Source organism: Lacerta agilis, chromosome 11 (assembly GCF_009819535.1).
Source record: "Lacerta agilis isolate rLacAgi1 chromosome 11, rLacAgi1.pri, whole genome shotgun sequence".
NCBI classification, from domain to species: domain Eukaryota; kingdom Metazoa; phylum Chordata; class Lepidosauria; order Squamata; family Lacertidae; genus Lacerta; species Lacerta agilis.
In genome coordinates this window covers 5862823-5889107 of record NC_046322.1, presented here as the reverse complement: position 1 = coordinate 5889107, position 26285 = coordinate 5862823, and positions in this window count along the sequence as shown.

Sequence of the window (26285 nt, the reverse complement as noted above, 5' to 3'; positions counted from 1 at the left end):
ATCTCCCATTGAGGGTCAATGAGTTCAGGATCTCACAGATTGTTCTCATCAAGTGATGGAAGCGGGTTGCCCTGGTGGCTAATTAACTAATTAATAATAGACACTCCAGAGGAATATTTCTTTACACATTTTTCTACCAATCATCTTGACCTTGCTTTCTACATGCTATATTAGTCTGGTCAAAATACAAATCTACTGGTAATTTTCACCCCTTCCCCACAAAACAGTTCAGGGTTTTGTTTTGTTTTTTCTTGTCTTCCTAAGCAAACCTGGATGCCAGAGGAGCAGGAGGGAGAAAAGCAACCTAGGTTACAACAACTTGGCCTTTTTAGTTTGGAGAAAAGACAAGCAAGAAGAGATATGATAGACGGTATGGGGAAAGTGAATAGGGCAAAGTTTTCCTCCGACACTAGGACTTGTGGACATCCAATGACATCCAATGATATAAGATTCAGGACAGATAAAAGAAAGTAATCCTTCACAAAGCACATAGTTTTAATTATGAAATTCTCTTCCACAAGATTTAGTGATGGCCATGAACCTAGATGACTTTAAAAGAGGGTTAAACATGATAACTATGTTCTAGTTCTGCTGTCAAGGCATGCATCTGGATACTAGCTGCTGTGAAACATGAGTGAGGAGAGTTCTGCTGCTCTGAGGTCCTGTTTAAAGGTTTCCCACAGACATGATGCCTTATGAGGAACGGCTTAGGGAGCTGGGTATGTTTAGCCTGGAGAAGAGAAGGTTAAGGGGTGATATGATAGCCATGTTCAAATATATCAAAGGATGTCATATAGAGGAGGGAGAAAGGTTGTTTTCTGCTGCTCCAGAGAAGCGGACATGGGGCAATGGGTTCAAACTACAAGAAAGAAGATTCCACCTAAACATTAGGAAGAAACTTCCTGACAGTGAGAGCTGTCCGACAGTGGAATTTGCTGCCAAGGAGTGTGGTGGAGTCTCCTTCTTTGGAGGTCTTTAAGCGGAGGCTTGACAGCCATCTGTCAGGAATGCTTTGATGGTGTGTCCTGCTTGGCAGGGGGTTGGACTGGATGGCCCTTGTGGTCTCTTCCAACTCTATGATTCTATCTGCTTGGCTACTTTGAGAACAGGATGTTAGATTAGAAAGGCCTTTGGCTTGATCCAGCAGGACTCTTCATATATGCAAAAGGAGGAAACTTGGGGAAGAATATGAGTTTTCCTTTGCTCTCACATGAGACAGGTTAGCCCTCCTAGCAGTAGGGCTCAAGCAGGAGAGGAAAAGGAGACACGCCCTGAGATAACAAATGACATACATATTTACCTGCTAAACGAAGTGAGGGAAAAGACCATCATGTCATAAAGCCCTTAAAGAGCTCAATATTTCTTTCCATGTCCTAGGATGAGTGTGGGCTACTGCCCAAACTAACAGTCTTGGATAAATGGTAAAAAAAGGAGAACCTGACTGCCCTCTGAGGCCATTCATTACATGAAGTCCACATGGTTGGAAGGAACATGATGGGTCTTTTTGCATTCCAAGGGTTATAGCCAACTATGATCTACTCAGAGTAGACCTACTGAAATTAATGAGCTTAAGTTGGTGGTTTCCATTCATTTCAGTGCATCCACCCTTTAGCATGGCTAGTGCTGGCACAAATGTTTCATTTCCATAGACTTGCTTTCTCCTTGTAAAAAGTCTACGAAAAAAGGCAAAACTCCCCTGTCATTTTCATCTGAATCAAGCGAAGAAGATTGATTGTGATTTCTCATCAACACCTGTCCAAGCCTATAATTATTTGTATTTGAGAAGGAGCTTAGCTAAAAGGAAGGAAGGAAGGAAGGAAGGAAGGAAGGAAGGAAGGAAGGAAAGAAAATGTAGGAAAATAAAAGAGAGGGGTGACAAAAGGAAATCTTAACCAGGATGAAACATTCCTGGCCATTCTCTTCTCACACATACAAAAATTACTTAACCATGGGGGGGGGACCCATCTCTTCCTCCTCCCCAGCAATGCATATCAAAAAATCAAGTCTAAATAACAAGGCATACTTGTTAGAAATGCTTTTGCATCATCTCTACTCCCCAAATAAGAGGCTTTCATAATAATGACATGCAAATAGCATTGACAGAAGTCATGCAAATCATTCCGTGAGTAAATCATGGTAATAAATTCTAGTTTGACTGAAATGGCAAAAAAAATCTGAGGAATTAGGAAAAAGCGGGAGGGATTCAGAAGCCAGATGGACCGGCATTCATCATTCCATTAGCGCCAACTGGACACTGTAAATTATATTTTCCTTCTCACTCTCTTTACTTTTTTTCACACGTGCTCAAGGGTTTGGATGAATCTGAAGTTGAAATTTATTGACATTTGATTTTCTTTTCGGATTGGGACCTGTTACAGTATTCCCTCAGAACCAGCCAGGGCATGGGGATGTGCTAATGATCTAGTTGCTGCAGGATCTGGCCTAAAGCAGCATGAATTTGGATGCTATTGCAGGAGCAAAACATCTTAGAGAAGTGAATGGAAATAATGTAGGACTGCTACACTGCCGAGCAGCTGTTACTGTCAGAAAGATTTTTCCTGGTGTTGAGTCGGAATCTCCTTTCTTGTAACTTGAAGCCTTTGGTTCGGATCCTACAATCCAAAGTAGGAGAAAACAAGCTTGTTCCCTCATCCACGTGACAGACCTTCAAATATTTGAAGATGGCTATCATCTCTTCATCTCCTCTTTTCCAGGTTAAACATACCCAGCTCCTTCAACAGTTCTTCATAAGGCTTGGTTTCCAGACCCTTCATCATCTTGGTTGCCCTCCTCTACACATGTTCCAACTTGTCAATATCCTTCCTTGTGGTCAAAACAAAATAAAAAATAGCATAAATTCCTTCCAGTAGCACCTTAGAGACCAGTTGGCTACCTACCAACACGGCTACCTACCTGTAACTTCCTTGTGCTGGGACATTGGGACAAAGCCACGGGGGCTCACTCTGTCATGGGGATTCGAACCACCGACCTTCTGATCAGCAAGCCCAAGATGCTTGGTAGCTTGGACAACAGCACCACCCACAAGTAGATAAATAGGTACTGCTGTGGCCGGAAGGTAAATGGTGTTTCCGTGTGCTCTGGCTTAAGTCACAGTTGGAGAGTAGGAAATGACCCATCTAGTCCAGCATTCTGTGGAAAACTCTCAAACTGGGTCCAATTACAAGAACACGCTCCCCGTCCCACAGTTTTCAGCAACCATAGAGGCAGGGCACAGCCATCATGGCTAGCAGCCATTGACAGCCTTATCATTGATGAATTTGTCTAATCCTCTTTTAAACCCATTCAAGTTGGTGGCCCCCACTGTCTCCTGTGGGAGCAAGCTCCGTAGTTTTACTACACATTGTGTGAAGAAGCACTTTTTCAAAAATCCACCCTGAATCTTCCAACACTCAACTTCATTAGATGTCCACAAGTTCTAGTCTTCTGAGCGACAGATGAAAACTTGTTTCTATCCACTCTATCCATGCCATGGTTAGTTTTATACAATTCTAACATGTCAACCACTGCTCACCTTTTTTTCCTAAACCCCAAAGTCCCAAATGCTGTGTCCTTTCCTTAAAGGGTAGTCACCTTAATCATTTTGGTGGTCCTTTTCTGATTCCCCCCCCCCAATGCTACTGTTAGGTCCATTACTTTAAGTTCAGTTGAATGCCCCCCATAGTGTCTTGGGAAATGCAAGGCCAAAGACTACAGAGGCAGCCATTTTCTCTGTGGCCACAGCCCCACACACCCCCTATATAGATTTTAGCAGCTACCAACTGGTTATCAGCGGTTGTCTGCTTCCACCCAGCTTTCTAATTTCTTAGGTGAGAGAGATGCTAATCAAGCAGCTTGAGACCAAGCGGCTGATGAAAATAATCAAATCCAAATTTGTCCAGAGGGAAACACACTCAACTTTGAAGTAGGAGAGAGGAAATTGTCACGTTGAAGTCACCGGAGACAGCCTTCCTGTTACAAAGAAGGCCCTGGAGAGATGGCACCTGATTTGCTGCTCGTCGGCTTGGCGTCTCAGTGACAGGGCAATTGTAATTAGAAGGAGCCAAACGAGATGCCAGCCCCCGCCACTCTTGCAATTCAGACAGCCGAGTTAAAGGCATGCCACATTCCGTTAAGATTGGAGGGGGGGAAGAGATGCAGGTAACATGCTAAAAGGTAACAAGTTTCCCCTTCTGGGGACATCTTTACATGAAATTCAGATCAGTCTCTGAGGAGAAGGGAAATCAGATGCAGACTCAGCGGGATCCAGATGTTCACATCGCTCCTAAGGGAATTGCTAGCTGCTCTTTGTTGAGGAGTCTGAGCGAAGGTGAAATCACAGGTTTGGTTCTCACCAGAGAAATCAGATTTCACCAGGTGAAATCACCAGAGTATTTATGCAGCAACTCTTTTGGCAGATGAGCTACCTACACAACCAAGTTTGCCTGACACCTAAACAGTTTGGGATCTTGATAGCCCTGTTGCATGCCACTCCAATATCCAATCTATGTGAGATCCCAGGGATTTCAGGCGCTTAGCCAGGGTTCTGTTTCCTTGGAATGAGGGACATTGGAGACTGTGGTGTCTTGATTATATATGGTTTATTTACAGAGACCACACCTGGAATACTATGTCCAATTCTGGGCACCATAATTTAGGAAGGATGTTGACAAGCTGTAACTTGTCCAGAGGAGGGTAACCAAGATGATCAAGAATCTGGAAACCAAGCCTTATGAGGTAGTTGTTGAGGTAGTTGGGGATGTTTAGCCAGGAAAAGAGGAGATGGAGAGGAGATACGATAGCCATTTTCAAATATTTGAAGGGCTGTCACATGGAAAATGGAACAAGCTTGGTTTTCTCCTGCTCTGGAAAGTGGGACTCAAAACAATGGCATCAAGTTACAAGAAAGGATATTCCGACTGAGCATATGGAAAAGCTTTCTGACAGTAAGAGCTTTTCAACATTGGAATGGTCTGCCTTGGGAGGTTGTGGACTCTCCTTCCTTGGAGGTTTTTAAACAGAAGTTGGATGGCTATCTGTTATGGATGCTTTAGCTGAGATCCCTGCATTGCAGGGGGTTGGACTAGATGACCCCTGGGGTACCTTTCATCTCTACAATTATATGCTTCTATATACAACCTGAGCCTATGATGGAGGGGCTCACAGCATTAACCCACCAGAGGATGCTGCTTCTACCATAGCCATAGTCTTGGATTTGAACAGAAATCAAGCACCTCTCTGAATCTCAGGCTGCTGCCTGCTTCTTGCTTCTAGTCTGGCTCATCCACCCCCCCCCCACACACACTTCAGTTCTGGATATTGTCTTTCTAACTGCCAGCTGGTTGAGGGAGGGGGTCCTTTCACCCTCTGGCACAGAGCCACTTCCTTTGTTACCCCAATGACCCATACTTAGGACCATTACCAAGAAACTTGGCTAACTATTCCAATGATTGAATCCTTGCTGGATCCAGCAATTAGAAAGTACTCAGGCATGCAGCAATTAGAAGAGACTCAGGCATTCAGACATTCTGAATGGGTACAGTGTGTACAGGTATTTGTGAGCAGGCCACACCTCAGAAGCAGGACAAAAGGGCAATAGCCCCCACCCCAGTCTTTCCCAGCAGTTGGCAATTCAGAGACTTTCTGATTCTGATTGGCTGCATTCAGGCGGCATTTTATTTCATCTTTACAATGTTCATTTTTGCACTGTATATAATTGTTCACATTGTATATAATTTTTTCACATGGTATATAATTGTTCACCTAAAAGCTGCTTCTTGAAATCTAGTGGAATTTAGCAGAGGTTTTCTGCACTCATTTCTGCATTGTTCCCAGAAGATGAAGAAATCCATTTACAAACATAATTAAATTTGAAATTCGCAGGAGTTTTGTGCTGATGAAATTTGACCTCTTGCTGCAAATAATAATAATAATAATAATAATAATAATAATAATAATAATAATAATAATAATAATAATTTGTACCCCGCCCATCTGGCTGGATTTCCCCAGCCACTCTGGGCGGCTTCCAACAAAAATCGAATACATTAAAATATCACATATTAAAAGCTTCCCTAAACAGGGTTGCCTTCAGATGTCCTCTGAATGTCTGGTAGTTGCCTATCTCTCTGACCCCTGATGGGAGGGCGTTCCACAGGGCGGGTGCCACTACCGAGAAGGCCCTCTGCCTGGTTCCCTGTAGCTTTGCTTCTCGCATTGAGGGAACCGCCAGGAGGCCCTCGGCGCTGGATCTCAGTGTCCGGGCTGAATTGTGTTGTGGTTGGTTTTACTGCCATCCCCTCCTTCATCTGAAGACCAATGGTGATGCCACAAGCTGCCTCTATGGTTGTGTACACAAGTTCGTTAAAATATCAATTTTCCCCTTCCAAAGAATCATGGGAATGGCAATTTACTCCCCACAGGACTAAATTTCCCCAAACCCTTAACAAACTACAGTTCCCAGAATTCATTGGTAGGAATCTGTCCCTCATCTCCCCCCCCCAAAAAAAAGAGTAACTGGTCCAAGACCTGCAATGGGATCAATTCCTGGCATATTCCACTCAGACTAGGGAGAGAATGAGAGAGAGAACAAAGGAAGAGACAATACCAAATGACAGAATCCTTCAGTGTTCAGACTGTATCTCCTAGACTTGACCATCTTCCACTTGTCATCAGCATTCAGTTCAGTTCATCATATCATTTTTCAAAGAGAATATCGCCTTGTTCTTGTTATTTTATTTTTAACTCGCTCTGGCAGTCTCGCATCTCCTTGTTCTGTCACGAAAGTCATCTGCAAGGCACTACTCCCCTCTTGCCTCCAGTTCTTCTGTTTACTGAATTAAATGCTCCGTGCTCAGCCTGTAAGGTGGACTGGCTCCCTTTTTGTTCCTCCTATTATTGTTTTGTGTTTGGTGCCTGGAGTCACTGGCTCTGAATGCTCTGTTCTTGACATCGATGCCCGGCGATATCTCTCTGTCAAATCCCAGTTCAGTCGCCTTGCTTTTTGCACAGATGGGACCAGAAAAATGGCACATGGCAAAAGAAGGTCATTACAGGGGAAGCCACAGTAGAGAGGGCAAAATGGCCGTTGGTTGCATTTTCAGAGGCCCAGTGTTCTCAGAGAGGGATCTTGCAGTTCCTGGAGAGAAGACCCTCCACAGAATATTGCCACTAGGCAGTAAGAACCAGTTAAAGAGCAACCTAATGGCTGGATGTTAAACAGGGGGAAAAAAAAAAAACAGCTTCAGTTAAAGTGTGAGGAGGGTTCTGTGTGTACAGTAAAAAAAAAAAAAAAAAAGGTTAAGTGTGGTTGGATGAGAAATGGTGAGCAGATAGGGTGACAGAAGGTGGTTGGGGAGAAGATTAAAAATCCAAGAAGACATATTTTTCCTTTATAAAGTGTTATAATGGAAAGTTCTCTCAGACTCTCAGGACTCTGTCCAGTAATGCTTTACTAAAGGAAGTCTGACTATTTGTTGAGTTTGGTACAAGTCTCCGTAATTGAACCCCAAGGAAAATTTGTCCCACATCTGTCATTGCACTGTCTGAAAATATCCAACACACTATTCCAGGCTGGAAGGTGTTCATGCTATACAAGTTGAAAATGGCACCCCACCCCACCCCAAAATCAGAGAAATTGGTAATTGGAGGGGGTGGTAGGGTTGCTTACCAAAGTCATCCCCATTACTATAATCGGAAAAAGGTAAAGGACCCCTGACCATTAAGTCCAGTCACGAAAGACTCTGGGGTTGCAGTGGTCATCTAGCTTTACTGGCCTAGGGAGCCGACAGTTTTTCTGGGTCATGACTAAGCCGCTTCTGGCAAAACCAGAGCAGCGCACAGAAGCGCCATTTACCTTCCCGCCAGAGCGGTACCTATTTAACTACTTGCACTTTGACATGCTTTCGAACTGCTAGGTTGGCAGGAGCTGGGGCTGAATAACGGGAGCTCACCCCATCGCAGGGATTCAAACCACCGACCTTCCAAGTGGCAAGCCCTAGGCTCAGTGGTTTAGACCACAGTGCCACCCGCATCCCTTACTGTAATGGTAGTCCATCTTAAGTTTTAGTGTCTGCGAGGGCCAGTAGCAACAAATTCTAGGCAATCTAAGAAGAGCCTCTCATAGCTGTTCCTCATGAACTGCCAATCACAGAGGTAAACTATGCCTGCAGTAGCCTGACTTATCATGGGGAGAAGAAACAGAAGCTAACTTCCCTGTAAGAATGGTGGATGAATTCTTTACTCCAAAAGTACTTGTAGATTGGAATGCAACTCCCAGTTGACTTACTCGCCTGCTTGGGTTTTGCAAAGCATTTTACGTTTGCAAGAAGTGCATGCAAAAAATGCATGTGTTCTATAAAACAGGAACACAAAATACTTATTTTACTGGTAAATGTATTGCACAGAGGGGGCACTTATTATTGTCAGTCAGAAGAAACCAGACTATTTCTGCACCTACTTGCTTATGTGAACAAAGATTTCAGAAAACAATCTCTTGGGTCTCTCTTGGTCAGGCTAGCAGAATAGGAGTTATGTCTTCCACCTGAGGCTGACCACAAATGCAAAATTCGTCTGTGTATGGGACCTTGTTGTAGCAGCCATTCAAGACTGCAGTGGGCATTTCTTGGAAACACAGCTCGATAAAGGCATTTCTTAAGGAAGCTGGTGAGAATTTGGCCAGATAACTAGCTCTAAAATGTTATGTTCTCAAGAGTAGATACCAAAGGGAAAATTTTATGTTTCTAATTAGCTGCTGATCCCTTCTGGATTCTGTTGAAAAGCATTGTAGTGTTCATATTTCATGTAAATCAAATTGCAAAAAATAAAAATAAAAATCATATTGTGGTGTAGAGCAGCAAACAACAGGATGAAATGGCATCCAGTGGAACAAAATGGGATGGAGCAGTCCTATTATTGAGACTGAAATGTAGTAGTAATAGTAATAATAATAATAATAAATTTTTATTTATACCCCGCCCTTCCCAGCCAAAAACCAGGCTCAGGGCGGCTAACACTAATTAAAATCACAGCAAAAACATAAAAACAATCAATTTAAACTACAGATTAAAATACAAATTTAAAAAATCAAAATTAAAACTGCAGTCTCATTTTCAAATAGCCCACCAATAAAAGAATGAAGCATAAGTATCAAACAGAAACCAACCCAGAGGCCAGGTGGAACAGCTCCGTCTTGCAAGCCCTGCGGAAAGATCCCAAATCCCGCAGGTCCCTGGTCTCTTGTGATAGACTGTTCCACCAAGTCGGGGCCAATACTGAGAAAGCCCTGGCCCTAGTTGAGGCCGACCTAGCATCTTTGTTGCTCGGGACCTCCAAAAGATTATTATTTGAGGACCTTAAGGTCCTACATGGGACATTAGCTGCTCAGGAAGATCTAAACACACCGTATCCTGAAGAGCCAGTTTGTGCTACTGTGACCAGAGTTAGGTGCAAGCATCCATAGTGGTGAATTGGGCTGTGGTATCAGGTGCCCAGAAATCTTCCAGTAAACATAGTCACTTTATCCAGCTTGCAATATGTTTTCCGAACCCTGTTCCTGTGTTCACATGGCCCTTAACCAGCTCAAGATGTTTTGAGTATTCTGTGCATTCTTGGGAAACTGCATGACCTGAGTCCACAAGGCACTGAAGTGTGTTTGAGTCAAGCTCATAATACCGAACACGGAAACTTTTGAGTGTCATAAAAAAGCACACTCTCGGGGGGAGGGGGGGAATGCAAGTTTAATACGGCACAGTATGCACAGTGTAGCTCAAATATTAACTGGTTTAAAATAGTGTTTACTGCGAAGGAGATGGGAGATTCATTAGTGGCAGAAGAGTGCCATAAGCCAGACTCCTCCAGAGGCACAGAAGTTACTAGCAATGAAAATGATGCTTGTGAAGGGCCATGCCATCTGCAAATTTACACGTTTGATGGCTTATGGTGGGGGGTGGGGGTGGGGGGGAAAGGAAAGCATGAAATTATTCTGAAATACTGATGGGAAAGTTCAAAAATAAGAGAGGTGAGTGCTTGGGAAATACAATCAGAAACTATTCTGGTTTTTTTCTGATAAAGCCGAGCAGAAATGGTAATTTTTTCGTTTATGTATTTTCTTCTCTTCTTAAATGCCATCTTTCTCATTCCCCAAGGGAGCTGTAAAATATACATTCACCTCCCGATAGTCAAAGTTCTCTGTTAAACAATGCCTCCAAATGATGATGTTTCTACTGTATTTTCTGCATCCCTCCTAACATCCAAACCTGCCGCATCTGGAGCCATGGGGGGGAAAAAAATCACACGGTGAGTGACAGGCATCTGGGGAGAGTATATTAAACTTTGATGCCATTCAATAAAAATACATCAAGGGAGATGGAACCTTTACAATTCTCCAACACATTTTTCCCCCCTCGGTGATGTTTCAAAAACAAATAAAAGGGGGGGGGGAGAAAAGGAAGAACCTGGGGGTCACAACTGAACAAGCTGAAATGTTTCATCAAGCACATCTCTCCAAAATGTAACCTGACAGCATATTTTTTCATTTTTTTTGTTTTATCATTTAAATGAATAAAATAGATGTGCAAATGATGTTGATGCTTTTTCTTTAGTAAATAAAGATTTGAGCTCCCCCCCCCCATTTAACAGTTTGATTCCCATGCCTAGAAAAACACAGAGCTTTAAAAATAAAATCATTGAAAAATTCTGTTTGGAAGCAATTTCGTATCAATGTTTGGATGCACAGAAACTTCCCAAGAAATGTCATTAGTCTTAGAAAACGCCATTAAGATTCCTGCCACACTTGGTATTAGAGCTGGCACTGTAATCCAAGCCTTCTGTGCACTAGGCTGGGGGTGGGTGGGATGGATTGGGAAGAGGTCCCCTTCCCCCTAGGCTTACCAGCTTCCTCCTACAAAGTGATGCCAGCATCACCCCATGGATGCAGAACTCCCCTTCCTCATGACAGTGAAAATTCCTGATACAGGGCATTCCAGGTGGAGGGATATGCTGAGCTGTCCTGAGATCCATTGGATCTCACTAACATCGTGGCATCATCATCATGCCACCAGCTCATGGCTTTGTTCAATGAACTGTCTGCCACCCCCTAAATTTCGCATTCGCTGGCACACTCAATAGGATGAGGCGGTGACCTTTCAGCTGTGGCAACCATTGAGCAGTGGGGAGCATTGGAGTGCCACCTCAGCATATGGAAGGCTTCTCATGTTGAAAGGATCTCAGCTAGCAGGACATGGAAGGCCACTGTCAAGGAAACATGAGAGTTGTTGCCAGAGAAGAGACAGCGCCAGGCTATATGGACCAGTGCACTTACTCTGTATGTCAGGAGATACTGCAGGGACCAGCGCAGCCTAGTGGAAGGCTGACCTGGCCTGAAGAGTGTTGGGAGATGCTGTGGGGACCAGCACAGTGTAACAGAATGCTGTCCTGGCCTGTCCTGTGCAGTGTTGAGAGATGCATGTAACATCACATGTGTATGACATGCGTCAGGCCTCCTCAATCTTGGGGGCAACATGGCTGTTCTAGTTGGTAATGTATTTTACCCAAAATGAAACGTTCAGGAGGTTCTGAGAGTTACTCTGGTCCTCAGAAGTCCCCATGGGCCCCCAAAGATTGTTGACCCCTGCATTATTTGATGAGATGCAACCGTTCAGGATAAGAATGGTGCCCATTGGACAGTGGTGTTGTGGTTGCAGTTGTAGAAAAGTTCTGACATGTGGTCAGGGGGAAAGGAAGGCGTCGTGACACCCGGGGCGGGCGTCACGATGTAGGGCGCATGTGCGGCATCACTACGTTCGATGCATGTGCCTTACATAGCGACGGTGCACATGTGCTGTGTAGCGGTTTGCCACCAGCACTGCTCCAGTGCCATACGGATGGTGCTAGGATCCCTCCGTCACTGCTACAGACGCGAACGGATCCGTTCACAATTGTAGCAGCAATGGAGGGATCCTGGCACCGTCTGCATGGTGCTGGAGCGGCACCACCAGCAAACCGCTAAGTACAGAGCATGTGCGGCATCACACGCATGCGCTGTACGTAGCAATGCCACACATGCGCTGTATAGCGGTTTGCAGCCTGTGCAGCTCCAGCACCATACGGATGCTGCCAGGATCCTCTGCTCGCGGCTGCAGCCACGAATGGAGGATTCTCCATATGTGGCTGTGGTGGCGCGAGCCGCCGTGAGGTGATTTCTTGTCACCCCCGCAGACATGGAACCCGGGCAGACCACCCCCACCCCCTATTGCGACACCACTGCATGTGGTGGCTGTGGTGGCTATCGCACACCTTCAAGCCATTGTTTGATGTTGCACTCATCAGGTGATGAATATGGCTGTGTGAACTCCTGGCTAAACCATTTGCTTCTTGGTTGGAGGAGGTCCACCACAAAATATGTCTAGCTGCCCAAACTTCCATCCATCCGAATGGGGGTGGAAGCCATATCATGTGCTCACACTGAGTGGTCACAGGATAACAAAGCCTGAACTTACATCTGCATATAAAGAATGAGAAAAAAAAGTCAATGTGACTTGAGGAAGAGATGGAGGAGCCTTTAATTCAGTCCTCATTATATGATCCGGATACATGGATAAGAACAGATTTCAGGCTTCTTAAAACTGTGCAATATATTTTTGACTGAAAGACACACATAACATGAATAAACATGCAAAACATAGGATAACACAGAACGCGGAAATGGGACTTATGGATAGACCAGAAGTGAAAATGATAGAATTCTCCCATCCCTAGAATGAAGAAAAGTCCCAAACATCCTCCAGATGTTCTGGATTATATCTCCCATCAGTCCTAGGCAATGCTGGCTTGGGCTGATGGTATTTGTAATCCAAAACCTCCAGAGGGCACCAGGTCAGTCAAAAAATTGTTTTAAGGTAGCACTTTTCTGTAAGACATCTCTGGGAATGTTTGCAGGTGGACATTGAACCGAGAGGGCCTATTACCCCTTCTCTTCCTTCCATAAATCACTCTTCCTCTTCCCATGTGGTACTTGACACCGCCGAAAAGAACTTTAAAAGAAGGAATAAAACTCGATGTACTCACATTCAATTAATATTAGTCATATTATTAATACTTGCCAGTTAAGGACTTATCAGCAGATAATTGACCTTGTCAGTGTTCTGTGCCCTTTTCATTGCTTCAGGATCCTTTAAGTCCCATCATGCTTAATTATAACCTGGGAAAGTCAAAGAGAAGGGTTTCTTCCTCTCTCTCTCTCTCTCTCTCCCTCTTTCCCTCCCTCCCTTTCTTAAGTGCAAAAAAAAAAAAAATTGTCAAAAAGAAATTGGGGGAAAATGGGGAAAAATCTTTTAATGTATTTAATTTCCTCAATTAATACAGTGACTCCTGCAGAATGGTTTCCCCCAGGGCATGACATATATACCTGTCTTGGACCACCAGACGGCTGATGTACGGTACGTGTTCAGACAGTTTTCCTTCCTTGGGTATTTTTTAAAATTAAAGCGCGCGCACACACACACACACACACACACACATTCACTATTGCAGCTGGAGAAGTTTCTCACACTCCCTTTCGTACTGCAGCAAAGGTGGCCAAAGTCAAAAGTGGAAGGAGGGATCATTGCATCTCCCAGAAAGCTGTCATGGCACCTGAATCCAGCAAACCATCCAGACACACAGAGTCAGAGCTTGCAGAGGCAACTCTTGTGAAGCTGGATCAAGATCAGGGTTCTGGGCTGACTGCTGGAGGTCAGGGAAGCACTGCTACTGAGATGGGTGGACAGGAGCCCCCAGAGGAACTTAGCAGACTCCCAGGGCCATAGCCTAAACATCTGTAGGAACATTTCCCTGAGGAATCAGGTGTCTCCTAGCACATTTCACGATTCCAGAGGTGACCACACCAGGGAAGTTCATTGCACCAGTGCAATAATTTAGTTGAATACCATGCTTAATTCTGACTTAATCTCTGCCCAATATGAAAATTTCTCTATTTCTCTATCACGACTGCACAATTTGCAAGTGCCTTGTGCAGAGAAACGGCTTCAAATATGATAGAAATGGTTTCAAAAGATAAAGGGAAGAGAAAACTGAGCTTTCTGTACTTCTGTCAGATTTTTCAGGACATCTGTTTCAATTTTGGCATCATCTCTGCATGCAGAAACCAATGGCTCCTGGTCCGGCTGCCTAGCCCACTGCTTTTGGCATGAAAGCCATCTCTCTGTTGGAGCTTCCAAGGAGAAAGTACAAGGCGAGCTCAGAGAGGCCTGGAGCAGACAACAAAAGAAAGGAGGAAATAAGCTTTAAAGAGGATGAAGCACACAGTTCAAAGGCTAGAAAATGGGAGGGAGTGGCAGGCAGGTAAAAGGGCAGGTGCCCTGGAGGGAAGCAGACACAGCACAAGACAGAGGAATGAAATCCACTTGCTAATGGCCATTAGAGTTGATGGTGTCTTCTGCACTGAATAATGCATCTATCGCTCAAGTGACTCCTCTTGGCTCAAGCATCAGGTGCCAGCCTAGAGGTGTGGGATGAATCCTTCATAATGATCATCTCGGACAACGAGGGCTCTGCATACCGGCCAAACACCATGGGTAACATAGCATGTGGCTTCCACACTGGAACATAGGAAGCTGCCTCAAGTTGAGTCCGACTCATTGGACCACCTAAATTACTATTTTATACACTGACTGTCAGCAATTCTCCAGGGTTTCAGAGAAGGGACATTTACCCTGGGACCTTCTGCATGCCAAGTGTTAAGTTGGCACATCTTCCCAGGACCGCACCATCAGACGTGTGCTCAACTGGGTGTGGAGGGGGTGGCCAGAAGGGCCATTCACAACTGAGTTCCAGCCATTTGCAACCAGACAGCATGAGCTCTCGGCTCATCGCGGCTGCCTACTGTGGGGAGACCGAGTCGTGGTTCCCCAAAGACTCCGCCAACGCGTCCTTGAGGCTCTGCACATCGGCCACCCAGGGATCGTTAAAATGAAGGCGTTGGCTCGGTGTTTCAGCTCAGTGATTCAGCTCAGTGATTCAGCTCAGTGATTTGCCCTTGCTCTGAGACTGGCTGTGTGCTGTCTGTGTTCTGATGTCCATAATCCCATCTTCGTCGCCAGTGTTAAGTTGTGGGTGGACACAGCAGACGACACAGCGATTTCCAAACAGCTCTTGTTTATTTGCAGGCTGGAACAGAACTGAGCTGAAGGCCTCAGCCACCTGCTTATATAGAACTCAGCTACAACGCAACAGTAACAATATTCTGCAGCTATCCAATCCCTGAGTGTCAGTTTATAATCCTTCATTTGCATAAGCTGACCTGAGTGAAAACCGCAGCAGAATAAACTATATACACACACCCCTGGTGGCCAAGGTGAGAACTTCAATACATAACACCAAGCATGTTATATCCAGTGGCAGGCTTGGGTACTGTGACACCCTGTGCTAGGCCACAATTTGATATCCCCCCCCCCCCCCAGTTCTTGTGCTGCCTTCCCAAAAGCAAGTAAAGAGGCACACGGTTTGGGGGAAGGAAATCCTAGAGCCTTCCCAAAGCTGGGAAAGTGCTAACTAAACTTTGGGAAGGAGGAGGGAGAACTATAGCACCCTGTGAGAGCCTCATGCCTCCATCCCAAAGCCCAGCACCTTGCTTACCAGACTATCAGACAATGCCCCCTGTCTCCCTGAATGCAAATTAAGATTCTAGTCCTTATGGTTCCAAACCAAGAGCTGATCTAAACAGAAACTTAGGAAGCTACTGTGTTATACCATTGGTCCACGTAACTCAGAATTGTCAACACTGATTTCAGCCAGGGTCTCTCACAGCCCCAACTAGAGATGTTGTGGATTAAACCTGGGGTCTTCTGATGTTCTGCCACTGAATTAGGGTGCTTCCCCATATCTGGTGATAGAAAGAAGACCATGCAGTTAAAGTAACTTAGAAACTCATTTCCGGTGCACATGGCGTTTGAATGCTTAACCTGTGGTTTTCTTGGATTTGCTTTTATTGTGGGCCGGAAAGTTGGAACAGAGGTGGGAACAGAGCCTAACACCTTCCTCTGTTGAACTTCCTGGAGTTGGCAGGTATGAAATCACTCCTCGCCTGGGACTCTCTGAGCCTGAGAAGAAGCTGAGCGGGAGTCTCTGTCTAGTTGAACAGAGAGTGTTTTATCAAGCAAGGAACATTACTGTCAAGAAATTACAACCTCAGCATTGACATAAATGTTGACAACGCCATTTCCGCAGATAGCGGTATCAGAGCAGATTATGATTCACACAGGACTGCCCAAAGAGTGGTGATTTAGATGAAATGCACCCAAATAAGAAAAAGAAATCCTGTAAGGAAAACGGCAGATGACAAGGCTTTTATCGGCCCGCCGACGAGATGAAGCACACTCTCTGTTCCATCCTTGGTAGCTTCCTGCCTTCGGAGATAAACTAGCACACTCCCACAAGTCTCCCACTTTTCAACATGCCCCACTTTCTTCAGCCCCTACTCCGATGTCTGGAAGAGAACCCAGACATATAATGAATGCTAAAAGGTGACCGGAGGCAAACCTTGCAAAGAAGAAGTGTGCCTTGTATCTGAAGAAGTGTGCATGCACACGGAAGCTCATACCAAGAACAAACTTAGTTGGTCTCTAAGGTGCTACTGGAAGGAATTTTCTTTATTTTTTATTTTGTCTTGCAAAGAACAATACAATTTTATTCAGCCTCTGCAATGAATGCCAATTGCAACTGAAGTTCAAGCCCACTGAATTCATCTGATCTCAGTCATAACCCTGGGAGTTCTGCCATATACTGAAGGCTGAAAACGCTCCACACTCTTTCCCATTCATAAACAGCACTTTAATATGCAAGAGGAGCCTTCCAGATCAGGCCAATGGGTTAGGCCAAATAGTGGGTCAAAATGGAATACGCCTCCCAGTATCTCATAACACTCCCTGCTTCAGAAGTTGGTCCTCCAACCAGTAGCTGGCCTTCTAAGAATCTAAGAAGAGCCTTGCTGGATCAGGCCAATGGCACATCTAGTCCAGCATCCTTTTCCCACAGTGGCAAAACTCACAAGCAGGACCCAAGCCCAAGAGCACTCAGCTCTCCTGCAGTTTCCAGCAACTTAAAGGAATATGTTGTTGTTGTTGTTGTTGTTCAGTCGTTCAGTCGTGTCCAACTCTTCGTGACCCCATGGACCAGAGCACGCCAGGCATGCCCATCCTTCACTGCCTCTCGCAGTTTGGCCAAACTCGTGTTAGTAGCTTCAAGAACACTGTCCAACCATCTCATCCTCTGTCGTCCCCTTCTCCTTGTGCCCTCCATCTTTCCCAACATCAGGGTCTTTTCCAGGGAGTCTTCTCTTCTCATGAGGTGGCCAAAGTACTGGAGCCTCAACTTCAGGATCTGTCCTTCCAGTGAGCACTCAGGGCTGATTTCTTTAAGAATGGATAGGTTTGATCTTCTTGCAATCCATGGGACTGCAAGGAATGTGTGTGTGTGTGTGTGTGTGTGTTCGGTGCCTAGCCCCTAGCTTTAATCATAAAAAAACCTAACACACCCAGAGATGCAATTAAAAGACATGAGTTTAAGTTGGTTAGGAAAAAAATGTTCCCAAATACAAAGCACATTTGCTTTGTTTTCAGATAAGACCCTCCTGAGTCTTGGAAGACACCATTCTCCAGAGGTGGTGAGAGTGGTTATCTTGTAACGCTGAGGTGAATTTGTAGCTGAGCCCCGATAAAAGTCCTGCATGTGTATGTAGATCATGAAGCTCTTTGAACTCTGGCTTACAGGTACGCACCTCTTCAGCACATTCCAGCTCATTTTCCAGTCTGGTAGTGCCCCCTTCCTGCCCTGGCCGACTGGGATGTCCACATTTGACATGATGTAGTCATATGAGCCATGTCAGCGAAATCCTGCCCGAGCGTTTAAAAAACAAAACAAAACTTCGAGCTCTTAAAACTTGAAAATACATACTAATAAATAATAATAACAATAATAATAATTGCAATGGGGAGGACCAAACTTAAAGAGTGGAGAAATGGAGAGAAACGGGCTTTGATGGATTTGCCCATCCTTAATTGTGACAAGAGGTTTTGGGGCATGGCCTCACATCTCATTCTGCCTTAATAACATGAGCGCAAAGAAGCCAAAAAGGGGGAAAGAATAGGGAAAAGAAAGGTGTGTGTGTGTGTGTGTGTGTGTAAGAGAGAGGAAGAAGATTAAGAACCCACTTTCTTGTTTGTTTGTTCATCAGCCATGCTACCTATATTTTCTGCCAAATGATTTTCACCTCGACAGTGTAATGAATATATCCTTCTCAATCCTATCTTCTGGGAAAAAGCTTTTCCGCCACTAAATGAAGAATGTCAGTAACTTAAGTTATTGTTTCCTTGCATTAATGGTCTTGGTATTAGGACCTGTTTTCTTCCTACTTTTCTCTCCCTCTCCTCCCCCTCACCCCACCCTCCACCCCCTGCCAATCACCATCCAACTCCCTCTTGAATGTGCGTCCTCTGGACCTACAGTGAATTGATTCAGCTGTTTCTTTGGGTAATCTTTCTATTTAGTAAATCCATTCAGTGCTTAATGTTCTACGTACTTCAGCAGCAGGAGATCATCCTACTTTGGAAGAAAGCGGCAGACGATTCTCAAAAAGCCAGGTTGTGTGGTGTCATTTTGTAGAGTCACTGGGCTGGGGAAAGTTGTGCAATTCAGTGATATCCAAAGGAGAGCCCTTCAGATGTTTCTAAACTACTATTTTCATCATCCTTGACCATTAGCCATGCTGACCAGGACTGAGGGGAGCTCTAATCCAATAACAGTCTGTGTTGGATATTCCTGGTCTACCCTAAGGAAATGCAGATCACTGGGAATATTGTCTAACCATTTTGAAACAATTGTTTTGCACTATGCATGTACTGCTCTCAAGCCAGGTGTCACCAGGATGGGTGACACCTGGCTTGAGAGCAGTACATGTGAAAAGGATCTAGGATTCTTGGTAGACCACAAACTTGACATGAGTCAACAGTGTGATGCAGCAGCTAAAAAAGCCAATGCAATTCTGGGCTGCATCAATAGGAGTATAGCGTCTAGATCAAGGGAAGTAATAGTACCACTATATTCCGCTCTGGTCAGACCTCACCTGGAACACTGTGTCCAGTTCTGGGCACCACAGTTCAAGAAGGATACTGACAAGCTGGAACGTGTCCAGAGGAGGGCAACCAAAATGGTCAAAGGCCTGGAAATGATGCCTTATGAGGAACGGCTTAGGGAGCTGGGTATGTTTAGCCTGGAGAAGAGAAGGGTAAGGGGTGATATGATAGCCATGTTCAAATATATAAAAAGATGTCATATAGAGGAGGGTGAAAGGTTGTTTTCTGCTGCTCCAGAGAAGCGGACACGGAGCAATGGATTCAAACTACAAGAAAGAAGATTCCACCTAAACATTAGGAAGAACTTCCTGACAGTGAGAGCTTTTTGGCAGTGGAATTTGCTACCAAGGAGTGTGGTGGAGTCTCCTTCTTTGGAGGTCTTTAAGCAGAGGCTTGACAGCCATCTGTCAGGAATGCTTTGATGGTGTTTTCTGCTTGGCAGGGGGTTGGACTGGATGGCCCTTGTGGTCTCTTCCAACTCTATGATTCTATGCAACTGATGTCTTCCTACTTTTTTTTTTTGCTGTTGTCATTACTTGTTGTTTGCAAGGCACTTGAATGTAAAGCAGTATAGAAATGCAATCTATCAAGTCAGATTTTTGATGTTATCCTGCCCAGCCTCCCACATGCTCGGAGCAGTATACACGGTTCTCCCAGCACTGCCTCCCCAAAAATAATTTAATGTCCATAATAATAATAATAATAATAATAATAATAATAATAATAATAATATTTATTATTTGTACCCCGCCCATCTGGCTGGATTTCCCCAGCCACTCTGGGCGGCTTCCAACAGAAATCAAATACAAAAATATCAAACATTAAAAACTTCCCTAAAAAGGGCTGCCTTCAGGTTTTTTCTGAATGTCAGATAGTTGTTTATTTCCCTGACCTGTGATGGGAGGGCGTTCCACAGGGCGGGCGCCACTACCGAGAAGGCCCTCTGCCTGGTTCCCTGTAGTTTTGCTTCTCGCAGTGAGGGAACCGACAGAAGGCCCTCGGCGCTGGATCTCAGTGTCCGGGCTGAATGATGGGGGTGGAGACGCTCCTTCAGGTATACAGGACCGAGGCCGTTTAGGGCTTTAAAGGTCAGCACCAACACTTTGAATTGTGCTCGGAAACGTACTGGGAGCCAATGCAGATCTCTCAGGACCGGTGTTATGTGGTCCCGGCAGCCACTCCCAGTCACCAGTCTAGCTGCCGCATTTTGGATTAATTGCAGTTTCCGGGTCACCTTCAAAGGTAGCCCCACATAGAGTGCATTGCAGTAGTCCAAGCGGGAGATAACCAGAGCATGCACCACCTTGGTGAGACAGTCCGCGGGCAGGTAGGGTCTCAGCCTGCGTACCAGGTGGAGCTGGTAGACAGCTGCCCTGGATACAGAATTAACCTGCGCTTCCATGGACAGCTGTGAGTCCAAAATGACTCCCAGGCTGCGCACCTGGTCCTTCAGGGGCACAGTTACCCCATTCAGGACCAGGGAATCCTCCACACCTGCCCTCCTCCTGTCCCCCAAAAACAGTACTTCTGTCTTGTCAGGATTCAACCTCAATCTGTTAGCCGCCATCCATCCTCCAACCACCTCCAGGCACTCACACAGGACCTTCACGGCCTTCACTGGTTCTGATTTGAAAGAGAGGTAGAGCTGGGTATCATCTGCATACTGATGAACACCCAGCCCAAACCCCCTGATGATCTCTCCCAGCGGCTTCATATAGATATTAAAAAGCATGGGGGAGAGGACAGAACCCTGAGGCACCCCACAAGTGAGAGCCCAGGGGTCTGAACACTCATCCCCCACCACCACTTTCTGAACACGGCCCAGGAGGAAGGAGCGGAACCACTGTATAACAGTGCCTCCAGCTCCCAACCCCCCTAGCCGGTCTAGAAGGATGTTATGGTCGATGGTGTCAAAGGCCGCTGAGAGATCCAGCAGAACTAGGAAACAGCTCTCACCTTTGTCCCTAGCCCGCTGGAGATCATCGACCAGCGCGACCAAGGCGGTTTCAGTCCCATGGTGAGGCCTGAATCCCGATTGGAAGGGATCCAAATGGTCCGCTTCTTCCAGGCGTGCCTGGAGTTGTTCAGCAACCACCCGCTCAATCACCTTGCCCAAGAATGGTAGATTTGAGACTGGGCGATAGTTGGCCATATTGGCCGGGTCTAAAGATGTTTTTTTTAAGAAGCGGTTTAATGACCGCCTCTTTCAGCGGGGCTGGGAAGGCTCCCTCACAGAGGGAAGCATTCACCACCCCACGCAGCCCATCGCCCAGCCCCTCCCGGCTAGCTTTTATAAGCCAGGATGGGCAAGGATCAAGGAGACAGGTGGTTGGTTTCACTCGTCCAAGCAGCCACAATGACCCTGAGAGGCAGATCGGGCTGAGAGATAAACAGTCTTCAGTGAACTTTGCAACTGATTTGAACCTGGGTCTCCCTCAGCCTTGACTTATACCCTAACCACTGCACCACACTGCCTTTCAAAATGTACTCGGCATGAATGTACGAATCCTAAGTTGCAAGTGAAAATTGTATTCTGGCATAAACTAAAAAAATTAAAAAAAAGTTATCAGAGGGCTTCCAGAAATCCCCCCTGGAGTCACTGGGAAATGGATTTAGTAGCCAGTAATTTCAAATTTCTTAGATAATGTGCAGGACTTACAGTACTGATTAGCTTTTAAATTACACTCTCCCCGGACAAGCAGAGTATTTAATTTTTTTAATGGCCAGGAACGTCTCCCTAGTTTCTTCATGTTCACCTTCAGCTGGGATTGTACAACAGCTTTCTGCGAGATGAGCAAAACTGGAAGGGGTGTGTGTGTGTTGCTTCTTGATCAAAAAGGAGAGGAAACGGGGCTTGGCTACTGGAGAGAAGGATGGCTTCTCTAATAGGGTAATGATACATCATTTTAACCCCTGCATTTTGAAAGCAGCACCTGGGGATTTTTTAATCTCAAGTCTCCCTTTGACATTAATGGAAGTCTTGTGGCGGAAATGATCACATGAGCCTTTTGAGAATTTAATTTCATCTTAAGGCACCAAGTATCAAAGCATCAGAAAGCCTGAGAATCAAGAAGTTTTTTTTTGTTTTTTTTACCCACCCCACCCCCCACTTTAATCAATCAATTGATTAAAAGTATTTGCAAAACACACATTTTGATCGAATTTCTCCAGGGAGGCAAATGAGTCATATTAAAACCAATACAAATCATATGTCATATTAAAAACAACACCATGCTAAATCTATACACAATCTATAAATATTCATTAGTGTCAACATGGCAACAGAAACAGTAGGAAGCTAATCAGAATGACCTAAAAAACTTTCCTGAAGAGGGCCGCTTCATTTGATAACTAACGTTTTAAGCATTTTTAGGGGCAAAACATGGGTAGGGATGGGAGGAAACAGGAAATTCCTCCAGTATAGAAAACTGTCTTCCCAACAGACATCTTAAATAGTTTTTTAAGAGTTTAAGAGTTCGTTTAGGTACGCTTCAGACAGTCTTATTCCAGCTACTGAAGAGTGATGGAAAATTAGGATATTGGAATGGAAATGTGATTTTAAGAAAGTGAGGAAACCAGGTCATCCTGCAGGCTAGAACAGAGTCCCTCTTCCTGTATGGCTCTACAGAGAACCATGAACACGTCTACAAAGTTTTGACTTATTCTTTTATGCTTAATGCTTATTCCTCCGTCGTTTTTGCTGATGGGACTCAAGGTGGCTTACATATACAAATGAGAGCCACTAAAAAGGTAGGGGGGGAGCACAATTAAGCATTGTTAGAAGTAAAACTATACACATACATTACATCTATTAAAACCAATTATATTATTGCAATAAAACCAACATAGCTCTAGCCTTTTCATTAAAAGCAGTCAGATTCCAAAATGCTGTTGGAACAAGAAAGTCTCCACCTGCTGATGGAAGGACAGCAAGGAGGAAGCCGGTCTGGCTTCTCTAGGAAATCTGGGAGTGTGGCGATCGCACACAGGTCCCTGGACATTTAACAGTCTATTGATCCCTGTGCCACCACAGTCCCTCTTTCCCGCTGCCACCACCCAGGTACTCCCTGGTAAATCACTGAGTCCAGTCAGTTTTTAAAAAGTGAACCAAAAAGAACAAGTTTATTTTTCAAACAGTAACAAGCTTATGGTTTCGAATACAGTGCTTTGCTTAAGTTCCTAGATAATATCTTGTCATCAATATCTCTTCACTAGTTCCTATACCAGCTTATACCTTCCTATACCATCCTATACCTTCCTGTCGAACCAACCATCTCCCAGTTCCCAACCAAACTGTCTAGGTTCTTAACTCAGACTCTCACACACTGTCTGGCTAGCTAAAGCTCTCACACTGACTCTCTGACTAAACTGACACACGGTTCCACTCAACTCACAGACTGCCAACTCACAGACTGCTTACTTAACTCCTGTCTGAACTAACTCTGAAAACCCCTGGGCTTCAGTCTTATACCACAGATGACTCCGCCCCCTGGGTCTTCATTGGACAGTCATTTAACAAATATTTAACTCTTTCACTCTCATACTGGGATGACGTCACTAGCATAAGAGGGCAAATGCCACACGGAGACGGGGAGCAGTCACCCAAAATGACTTCCTCCTGCATCCCTACCACATGTCCCTGTGAGGGTGGTGAGAGACTGGTAGAAGGATCTCCCCTGAAGATCTCAAAACCTGGGCAGGTTTGTATGAGCGAACATTTCCTTCCATAGGCATAAGAGCCACAGACCCGTGGTCTCCAACTCCCAACAGCCCCAGCCAGCAGTAAGAAAGCAATGGAGCATGCAAGAAGTGTCCAAAAGTTGACCTTAAGGCGTGGGCAGTTCACAAAAGGGGAAACTGTCCTTCAATGTTCTTGGTCCCAAACTGTTTAGGGCTCTATAGATAATAACCAGCAGATTGAATCACACCTGGAAACAAGAACTCTTACATGTCACTCAAGGCTTAATGTATTAATTATCTAGAAGGGTCCCTTCCCTTAAAGCAGATGTTTTAACCCATCTCTGATGTCTCTCCAATAGTCTCTCCCGACTAGGTAAACTGATGGATTCCCCTGATCTGGTAGAGCTATAGAAGGGTCAAATGTTTTTAATGCAAATATAATGTTCAGCCATTAAAAAACAAAAACAAAAAAACAGCCCATTGTAAGAGAGGCCCACAAACACGTTTCTTCTAGAATCCTATTTAAGTGGCTATGGAGGAGGAGATTTAATCTTCCAGGAGGCCAGTAACCTGGGATGGTCTAATTTGAGCAGGTTGGAGAGGGATTATTACACAGGATGAGTTTAGGGAGGCACAGTGTTAACTGTATCAAAATTCTTTTGATTTTCTCAAAACTCCTCAGATGTTTTATTAAAGGAACCCCACTCTCATACCCTCCAACATTTCTCTGATGGACATAGCGACGTCCTAAGGGAAAGAGGGACATTCTGGGATCAAATCAGAAACTGGGACGGCTTCTGTAAATCCGGGACTGTCACTGGAAAATAGGAACGCTTGTAGAGTCGTGGGAGGAGAAACACACTATAGAAACAGATCTGAGTTAATTTATTGTTGACATTGGTAAACTTTTTGGTGGCAACACTATCCCTTGCCATGAAGACCTTAAACATCACAGCCACTGCCCTAAACTGCACCCCGGAAGCAAAACTAGCAGCCTTTGTCTGCTATATCACTACTACAAAATATTCCTTGCTCTGCAGATATTCCAACAAACTGAAGCCTGTTTACACATGCTAAGAAATGCACAGGAATAAATGGAAGACAGGATGCTGGTCCATTAGAGCTAATTGGGCTCTGCACCACTAACTTCAGTCTGCCCTTCTTACTTACAACCAGTCCAGAGGGTGGCATTTCTCGTCAGCTGCCTGTGTTGCCCTTGTAAAACTCTGCAAATATGGGGGGGGGGGTTTCCGAGAAAACCAGATTTACTTGTCTCTCCCTCTCTTTGCCTCTGGCGCCACGTACTGCTGGTCTCCTTGCCTTCCATCCTACCACCTGGGACCAGCAGCCAAGTGATAAAAGCAAGACTTGAAGAATTTTACTAGTAAATGACATATCTCTCCTCCCCTGCCCCATAGCTCCCTCAAACGTAAGCATTACCAGAAAACATCACTGCTTGCTGCAGTTCTGACATTTACCATAAGACGAGTGTGAGGGTGGGAAAGAGATTTTCTACTGTGCTGCAGACTTTGCTAATGCGTGCTGTGGTGTAGTGGTTAAGAGCGGTAGACTTGTAATCCGGTGAACCGGGTTCACGTCCCCGCTCCTCCACATGCAGCTGCTGGGTGACCTTGGGCTAGTCACACTTCTTGGAAGTCTCTCAGTTCCATTCACTTCACAGATTGTTTGTTGTGGGGGAGAAAGGGAAAGGAGAATGTTAGCCGCTTTGAGACCCCTTCGGGTAGTGATAAAGCGGGGTATCAAATCCAAACTCCTCCTCCTCCTCCTCTTCTCCTCACATGGTTACAGCAGAGCATTTCGGACTGAAGGCCCATGTGGCCCACTAGCATTAAGACTCCCTTAAACTGGCTCTCATCAATGTACTTTGGCTTAGCTTGGCTCTGAACCGGGTTGAAAAAGTTACAGAGTGAAAACATTGGGGTGGCTTTCCTGAGTCTTCACGGTCTGTTTCTCTCCTCACAGCCAACAACATCGCATGAATGTATTTAGCCCTTAAATGTTTACCTACTTGGAGTTTGGAAGCAGTGACCTTAAATGGTCTTTTCAGCTCACAGCCTGTTTAAAAAAAAAAAGGCAATTTTGAATCCCTGAGAAACCAATAGTTGCATCACAACACCTTTTCCACTCTTTCCAGAATGCAGGGAATACTAAACAGTGCAATTAGAACATTTTTTCTTGGTAAAAACAGTTTGTTTTAGGATAAAAGCAAAAAAAGAAAAAGAAAAAAAAAGTACTATAGTTTTTGAGGGGGCTGTTCAAATTCAGAGTCTGGTGGCTAAGTGGGCTGTGTTGCATCTATATTTTCAAGAAGCAGAAGAGTTCAGACTGGGTGATGCCATTAAAACCCCCCCACTAAGAACACCATAAGCATTCATACATATAATATGCAAATATGACAGCAGCTCTTAAAAACACTTGCCTGAAGCGGTATGAAACCCTCAGGAGAAGGCTCCACCTGGA